Raw genomic sequence first — 9,560 nt, 5'->3', positions numbered from 1 at the left:
CCCGGTATATTCCCTCCAGCCTCTCCCTCAGCCAGGGCCGCACGGGCTCCAGGAGAAACTGGTTTTCTTGGAATAGTCCTGCCCACACCTCGGGCAGGAGGCCACCCACAGGCTCTGGCTCTGCAGCCCCCTGCTCAGCTGGGGACAGTGTTTCCTGTGGAGAAGATGGAGGGGACACCTCAGGGCCATGGGGGCTGCTGTCATCCAGGTGGTCAGTAGTCCTTCCTGCTGGGCTGTGGGCTTCTGGTGACTCTGCAGGGGAGGTGATGACCAACTGTACATAGTCCCATTCATCCTGCTCAGAAAACCTGACAGTCTCTATCGGTGTCCTGCAGAGAGGACACGAGGGATTTCTGTTTGTCCACCGCAGGATGCAGCCCAGGCAGAAGCGGTGGCGACAGGGCAGAGCAGAAGCCACGTCTTTCCAAGAGTCCTGGCAGATGGGGCAGTTGCCATCTCTCTCAGTGGGCATTTTTGTCTCAAGCCAGACTGGCCTACTGTCTGCTGACATCCAGCTATAAGCAGTGACAGTGACAGTCAATCCCCTGGAGACGTCACAATCTGACACTCAGTGATGTCACCATCCATAAGATAGTGAAATCACAATGAGTTGTCCACCTCTGCAGACACATAGCATCAGGAGAAAGTGAAAACACCAATTCCTTTTTTCAATTTCTACATTTGCATGTTGCTCTATTTCAGCCACCAGCATCACATGTCCTTGGCTCTGTGTCTCATCCCCACTCCTGACACCTTGCCAAGGTTTCCTGGCAGGTGGTGGGGTCACTCTGCAAGGGTAGATCTGTCTTTCCTCGTTGTGCTCCCAAATCCATTCACCTGAATTGTGCAAGCAGCTGTAAATCAGTGCAGCCAGGCTCCCAGGAGGGTCCTCTCTGCCTCTCTGGTTTGCTGAGTTTTCCCACAGCTCATGGGAAGTGACAAAGTGAGTGACAACTGGAAGCATGGCTTGAGGGGAAGGGAGTGTTTTAAGCAACAGGAGAGTTTTTCCACCTCTCCATTACCATCTCTGACATATCTTCTCAGAAGAAAGGTCTGGACACATCACAGCAGCCTGAATAACCCCACCCTGCCCAGCCCTAAATACCAAATTTCTACCAGTGATGGCCAACTGGGTCCTTCCTGAGATCAGTATGAGCTGAAAATTCTAAATCAGAGCTCCTGCTGCTTTGGAGAATGAGGCTGTTATCTCAGGTTCTGCAGCAATGGTGTGGTCAGTCTCAACATCTGAGACTTCTCTGCACCAACCCCACTCAGTGCCAAGGGTAGCACTGAAAGTGTCATCTGGCTCATCCTGGATCATTCTCATTCCTAAGGGCAGGAACTATTAAGGATCCCTAGAGGATTCTGGCTCTTTAGGGGAGAAAAAAAATTAAAAATACCCAACCATTTGTCTCCTTGTCAGGGAATTGTCCGAGCATCCTTGGAGATGAGAATCTTGACTGCCAGACCCTGGGTTGTCCTGTCCAGCCACCTGTTGTTTACAAGCAGGATGGGATTCATTTGTCTGGGGAAATTTGCATTTCCAGTAAGATATTTTTTAGTGAGTCCTGTAACCCTTGGTTCTTCTACCTGTGTCTGTCAGATTTACATCTACATCAGCTGAGGCTAGTCCTTTCCAGCTTTCCTTCCCTACGTGATTCTTCACAAATTTGAAAATTCAGTTTGTAGAGAATTTTGAACCATAAAATAAGGGAGGAATAGAATCAGATTGCCAAAGACCTCTAAGACCATCAAGTCCAAGCACTAACCCAACAATTCCAAGCCCACCACCCAAACACATTCCCACATCTTTAAATCCTTTCAGGGATGGTGACTCTATCAGTGCCCTTGGCAGCCTGTGACAGAGCGTGAAGAAATTTTCCTGCTTTTTTGCCCTGGTGTTGGGAAGACATAATAGCACCAAGTGCCAAAGAAGGAAGTTTCTCAATGAGGACAAGAATTAAAATACCACTTGCATTTCAGAATATAATGACAATCCTTCAAAATCACTGGAAAAGGACATAATTAGAGAAAGTATTTGACATGTGTCAGTCAAGACACTGCTGTAGAGCTCCTGTTACACACTGTTGCTTACAAGATGCTGCAGCAGAGCCCATGACAAGATGTCTGAAGCATTATGTTAAAATGAAGTTTTTCCATGTCAGAATTTGTTTCTGGAAAACACCTTTTTGCAGATTATGATACTCACATGTAAGAGAAATAGAAACCCCAAATCTGTCCTTAGATAAACTGTAAAACCTCAAGACCTGAAGGTTAAGCCCATGGGCAGCCAAGAGCTTTACCATAAACTGTGTAATATCACATCAGTCACTGCAGTCAGCAGGAGAGGGAAACAGCTGTGAGTGAAACAGTTGGGAGATCTGAACGCTTTCTGGCAAAATTTTAACAAAAAATTGCACTACAAGTAGTGGTACTTCAGGGGTACTTGGGGATAAACCTGCCATTTATTCTCCTTTTGGGGATCTCTGGATTATATACTTAACTGTGCTTGTTTGGGGAAGAGAAGAATTTTCCTAAAGTGCGTATGAGTACAGAAGGATGAGAGGAATTTTCTTTCTTAATCCCATTATATGTTCTCATACTCACTGATCTAAAATAAAATGAAACTTTCATTTTATTGCCATGTGTCACTTAGGTTTCAATGTTTTGTGGTGTTTATGGTAAGCATGCTGCTGCTTTTGTTGGAGCTCAGGGGAAATTAGATGCGTTTTAGAGTGCCTGCGACTGTTGCCAGCCTTGGAGCAGCATGGCACTGAATATTTCACTGTAAATGATTACTGGTCATGACTGCAACTCATATTGTACCTGCTGACAGCAGGCAAGCCTAAGAAAATGAAGTGGGAACAGACGCAGAAATCTCCTGTGGTGGTGAGAGTCAACCCCCTTGGCCTGGTTACAGGGGATAAGTAGATTTTACTCTCTCAAAAAGCCTCCAGCTTGCATGAGATCCCTCTTATCATTAAAGGATTAATGTTCATCTGTAAGCAAAAAAACACATCTGCTCTGCTGGTAAAAGGAAAAGGTAGCTATGAAATGAAAACACATGCTGGTTAAAATCCTTTCCAGCTCCTCTTATTATAGGTCCTACACGTCCCATGCAATGACTTCTACAGTAGAGACAGTGTCAACCCTCTGGTGGCACATCTGCTCTTTTTCCCACTAGTGGTGATGAGAGTTGGCCAAAATATCCTTTTTTTACCTTTTTTTCCTCTTTTTTACTTTTTTCTTTTATTACAGTCGAGCTGAGCATAGCATGTGGAGAGAAATTAATGCAAAATTCAGAATAGTCTGCTTGAGAATAGAGTAAAATTGAGTTGGATTATTTTCCACATCTGAGGTTTTTAGACATAGGAGTTTTGGTTCCTACAAAACAAAGCATTGTCTAGCCCAGAGTCACACTCTGCCAGCAGAGAGCATCAACAAAATGCTTCTGGAAAGGTAAAAAAACCCCTTGTAATAGAAAACTGCTGCTTGACTTGGGTTTGAGTTTTGCTCTAGGTCGCACCAGATCTTCCTGTGGGGTGCCCTGACCCCTCCTCTGACTCTGATAATATCTGGTGGAATACATTTTAAGCTGGTGATGATATTGACCAAGCCCGCTGAACAGTTCTGAGTGGTGGCATCTGATTTCCATGCTGGATTTCCATAGGAGAGCTGGTTTGCAGTCCTTTCTGATCACAGCAGCAGATGGTTGGTCCAGCAGTCCTCTGGAGGAAATCGGACTGTCTCTGCAGCCATTTACAATCTTGGGAAAGTAAATGATCATGGCAGCAAGCTACTAATGCTTGGTAGCCTGGAAAAATACATGGGTGTGCAAAAAAAAATGGTGTGGTAGTATCACTCTGTTTTTTTAAGATTTTCTAAGCCTTCTGATGTTGACATTCTTGTAGTGAACTTTCTCACACACCTGCTGTAAATGACTCATTGTTTTGCATTCCTTTATGGAGGAGGAGAGAGTTGATGGACTGTTGGTTTGACCAGTGTCATTGGAGAGGTGTCACTGTCACCCTCCAATCCGCTGTCACTTTTGGAAAACTATAAATGTGGGAGTCAGAAAATAAACTCCCCTTTTTTCTTCACCTTGAGAACAGCGGTGTGAGCTTGTGTTCTTTCATGTCCTATAGTGACAGTGGTAGTACCCAGATGAACCAGAAATTTGATAGTCAAGATGGTGGTTGGTTTGGGATTATGACGACTTTCTTCCCTCTGAATAAACCACTTCTGTTGCTGTTAAGTAAAATTGCTACAGACATATGAGCTAGAGACATAAAGCACGATTAAAGAAACACAGATTGTGTGATAAAAGACTCTCAAGAACTGCAATAGCTGATTACAGCGAAAATATGCTTTTGGAGTCTAAATGAGGATAATTTCTGCATGATCAAATTCTGTAACTGGTCACATAAACTGCTCAAATTGCTCTTCTTCCTTCTGGAAGTTGGATCTTTTAAAGCCACTTATGGTACAACTTTCTCCATGTTCTGTGTAATATCACATCAGTCTTATTTGGAGTTGAAATCAATGCAAGTCAAAATTTTTACATTTGTTTTCATTTCTTAAAAAACCCCAAAACCTATTTCTGTCTAATTATTTAGGAAGAACAAACTCAAATTCATATACTTCAGGATATATATTTTTACATACTGAAGAAAAATGTTCCTACAATGTCTCTTTAGGTCTTAGCATGATTTGCTAAGCTATTTTTTTTGTCTTTGTTTGCAAGGCAGACATACAATTTCCTTTTGGTTATAGGTGGTCTTGGGAATATATTACCTTGAACTAATAAGATATTGCCTTGAACTGTAGCATGACCTGTGATTGTTTTAATTTCTCTAGTTTAATGATTTCTTAGAGGACTGATTCTCATTGTCAGTGTATTTGACAACTACCTGATCAAGACATAAGTAAATATTGCTTTCCCTAACACTGAATCTTACAATGTGATATTCCTCCAAGCTGAGGGAAGAGTTTAATTCATGTGGCTGACATTTATTCACACAAATGCACTGATCTGCCTTGTAAAGAAGGAAGGATATTTGAGCCATCTCATATGCTCAATGGCAATGCCAGTCAGACTGAGATGCTTAGGAAAATGTGTCTGTCACTTATGTGTGTCAGTCTCATTATGCTCTGAGGGGCCATTCTAGCATCTGTTCTGTAATGTAACCATAACTCAGGTCTGCTGGCAACTGGACAAGAATATCAGAATAGCACTGAAGCCAGAGGAATTAAACGTGTGCTTTATTTCATGCAGTGTACAGTGATCCCATAGAGTTAATTCAGCCTCTCAGTGCATGAATCTGTAGAAGTTTGGTGTTTGTTTTCAGGATTTAAGTACTACTTGGGTGTCAGCTGTTGGGGTGTGGGAGGCAGGATCCCAACTCTTTGGCATTCTGATCTGTGGAAGGGGTTCTCCACCACATTCCCAAGCCAAACACTTGTACTCCTGGATAACAATGCTGCACAAAAGGCTGCTTGCCAGACTGCTAAGGACATGAAGGTAAGTGTCCTGTTGGTGGACGAAGGACCCTCTGTGAGGGAGGGTTCTCCAAATGCACAGTCATAATCTACTGGCTTTCTATTTGTCAGGGGCTCTCCCATGGAGTGCTGGAGTCTGAGCTACTGCATTTGCAGAGGATGGAGAAGAATAATGCCTGGATCCACAGTTACAGAGTTGGCTTCTCTAAATTCAGTGCCTGATCTCTCTGCTGAGATTCAGCAAATAAAACACTCCCTGAAATATTCTCTCTAAGCAGAATATTCAGTGACAACAAAAACCAAAGCATATTTGCTGGGCTGAAGGCTCAAAATTCTTGCCAGTATAAGGGAGAATCAGTGGGGTTCAGTGACCAAAAGAGTAGTGCTGAGATACCCTCATTGCAGGACTTCTCATCCCCGCATTGCCAGGAACAGAAATTGGTCACAGAGGGGCCAGTTTTGTTCTATCACCTTCATGTACAGCACATATAAGTAAGAGTATTAGTCCATAAAACCAGAAAAAGTTAAAACAAACAAAATAGAATGTCACTGGCAAGTACTATTAACAGCAAACAACAAACAAATAAACAAAACCTGATGCAATTTAAGTGGCTTTAGGTTGATTTTGTATGACTTCCCTTCAGTAGGTGGTTCTTTGGTGGGAATGTATTGATTTCCCTGGAGGGAAGACCAGGAAATGTCTTTGATGATTTTTTCCTTCTGTCCCAGCACAGCCATGGTTAAGATGTGATCTTGGGACATTGAGGGTATGAGGATTTTGTACTCTACCACAACTAACACATTTGACCTTCAAGAAATCATTAGTTGTCTTGGGCACCACTTATCCAGGGATAAAATACCTGTATCTCATTAACACTTTTAGCATAAATGTGTTACTTACAGGATATGCTCAGATACATGAGAGAAATATTTGGCACATGTAAACATCACTCCTTTGTAGGACTCAGTTCCTTCTTCCATAGCTTGGCTTTATGCCAGTGATGATCACAACAGAAACACCTGTTTTTATGACCTATTCACTGTGGGCATATCAGATAATATTGCACAAATTAAAACAGAACCTCTTGGACTTCAGCTTTCCTGTATCATGCTGCAGTCTCCCATTTATGTCTTCATTAAAGAAGAGTGTAGCAGGTAAGTGAGCTAGAAATGCCACAAGAAGATGTCATATGCAACTAAATAGTTCCTCTTCTTCCTTGCATCCTGGCAAAAGACAGATGAATTTAAAGTAGAAGTGATTTTTCAAGGTTTCTAACTTGATACATGCCTTGCAGAAAAATTTTTGTGATGAAAAACAGAGGATGATATGATGTAAAGTGAAGCAGCACTGGAAGTGGATCCCTAAACAGGTCTGTCCAGACAGGAATAATTTCAGTCTAAACATTTACACTGTACTTTGTGCTGTCTCCAGCTTTCCTTCAGTCACAAATTACAAAAATTACCAGTGAGGGGTATTTAGTGGAATTATGTGACACTTTAGTCACTCATCTCTTGATCCCAAATTAACCAAGGACCAGGATGATTCTGGCAAATTTTAGGTGTCATGTACATGTTGCTGTGCCTTGATCAGTTTTTGGACGGTTGTATGCCAAAATCACAACTTTTCTGTTTATAGAAAATATTAAGCATATGTAACAAAGCTGAAATCATTATTGGCAATTCATTGCAACACATCACTCCTGCTTCTTTTCCAAGGCCCCTTTGCTAAGGTGAGGCCACAAATGGAAAGATAGAAATAATTGTTTCTTCTTGGCTCTTCCATTAAAAGAGATGTAAACTCATACAAGAAATGCTGGCAAAATAATTGCTTATGAAAAAATACAGTGCTGCTGCAGGAATGTGTTGGTAAATCAATCTTGTCCCAAAACCACTGCTTTGAGAGAAAAAGAGGAAACCATTGAAGTGGTTTTGATTTCCAAAGCAGCACATTGAAAGAAAAATGTTCATTATGTATTATAAGGGCTGTGAGAATGTGACTAATAGACAAGAATCAAAATCAGTGGCCTGTCTGACCTGCTTTAAAAGTTTATTTTTTCAGGTTCTCTTTTCAAGAACCAAGGTGTAATTTGGGCATGAGCCTTACATTATGGAAGTCTTAGGTGAGAAGTCAAGGCAAAGGAGAAATTTTTTCTGCCCACTCTTCCTCCCGACACCCCACTAATACTGCAGAAGCTTAAGCGCTTGGTAGGAGTTAATAAAATGCCTCAGTGTGGCTCTAGTTGCAAATTCCTCCCTTTGTGTATAGTACAACTCTGTCACACACTTCTCATTCTTCCATGGATAACAGGACTTGGGGGAAATCTTTTCTTTTAGGGTCACTTACATCACTATTAAGAAACCTCTTTTCTCTCTGGGTCTTTAAAACACTAACCAACTTGTCAGTCATGTTTTTGTGTCTCAGTGTCTAGGCTTAGCTCTGAAAAATCCGAGAGTCTTGTTCAATACACCTTTGCTTTATGCCTTGTTTTCCCATGAGGAATTCCTGATGAATTATGGAGCTCAGGGAGCAGAGAAGTAGGGGATAATTTGGTGTAGCTTGGCAAGCCATGTTTCAGCTCCACTATTTCAGTGATTGGGAATCTCAGAGCTACACTTAGTTTTACCTGGTGAATTTTTCTAGCAGAGATATTTTTCTGTGAGGCCGAAGTGCTGCTTGAAGAGTAAAGCCTTTTCCTACCCACTCATACCTCAGGACCAAGAGAAAAATATGCTGTCTTCACAAAAGGGAATTGGTCAGGGTTTGCAACTCCTGATACCCACAATATGTTTGAATGGCTTGGGATTTTAGATGCTTAAGTGCAATGATAAGTTATGACTGCAGTTATGAGGAATTCAAATTATTCAAGATCTCCCCAGGGTGACAATTAACCAGAATGACATTAGTAGTGGACTGTGCAAATTTGGGTAATGGAAATTAGACTACAAAAACCTGAAGAATTAGCACAGTGGTGATGCTGTCAAAGGATTGATTGTTAAGTTTTATTTCTTCTGATTGGAAATTCCATGTGTAGATCTTGGAGGAATTGAGACCAGTAGGGTTTAGTGCTGTTCACACAAAAAGTCTATGCAAAAAGATTGCAATTTGTAAGGACTTGGAGAATGATCTCACTTGATGGTGGTGTGCAGTGGGTTCTGTAAGCAAATAACATGCCTCATACAGATGGAGACCTGCTGCACACAAGACAATTGTTCATTCTTTTGTCCTCAATGACATCCTTTAATAACCTAAAACTTTGGATACCTTAATGTATGCCCCAGATCTGCTAGCGGAACATTAAGATATTCTGAATAAAAGACATTAAATGGCCTACTGTTAAAAACAAGGGACTTCTTGTTCCTGATCAAAACATTAGTTGCTTTTACAAATGTTTTTATTTATTATTAAAATAATACAAACATTGCTTTTACATTGTATTTTTCTTTTCCTAAGACACCTCATGGTATTCAATCACATCAAAATAGACAAATGATACCTGCTGCTCTTTTTTCCTTTCCTACTTAATCACCAACAGTGATCTTCACCAATAATATGCTAACTGTAGAATTCCAGAGTAAGAGTATGTTTTAGTCCTTGACAAGTGCCTGCTTTTTCAAGATGCATAAGAGGATCTCCTCAGATTCTGCTTAAAAAAAGGCCAAAATCCCAAAATGTCATAGGTAGCACATAACCATAGTTTCAATGACAGTTAAAATGTTTAAAATATTTCTGAGTTTAAGTGAAATTTGGAAGTTATTTTCTGTTTAAAAACTACAAATAAGAGATGAGAAGAAACTTTTAAATATTTTGAAAGCCAAACATAGTCACATCAAAGAATATTCAGTAAGAAAGCTTGACTGCATAAAAATTAAACTGTTCCCCCCACTGCCATAAAAACAATATTCTAGACAGTTTCTGTTCCTCTAAAAGGGCTACAAAATTTCCTTAAATTTTCTTCATTAAGTCTGAAATTTTAAGCCAGAAAATTATCAGAAGCTACTGCCTGCTTCTGAGTGTAGTTTGCTGATCTTTAATTGCAGCAGTGATTGGAAAAGGGGCTATA

Source organism: Geospiza fortis, unplaced genomic scaffold (genome assembly GCF_000277835.1).
Source record: "Geospiza fortis unplaced genomic scaffold, GeoFor_1.0 scaffold820, whole genome shotgun sequence".
Classification (NCBI taxonomy): Eukaryota; Metazoa; Chordata; class Aves; order Passeriformes; family Thraupidae; genus Geospiza; species Geospiza fortis.
The sequence above is the reverse complement of the archived record's forward strand: the minus strand, read 5'-3'. Positions refer to the sequence as shown.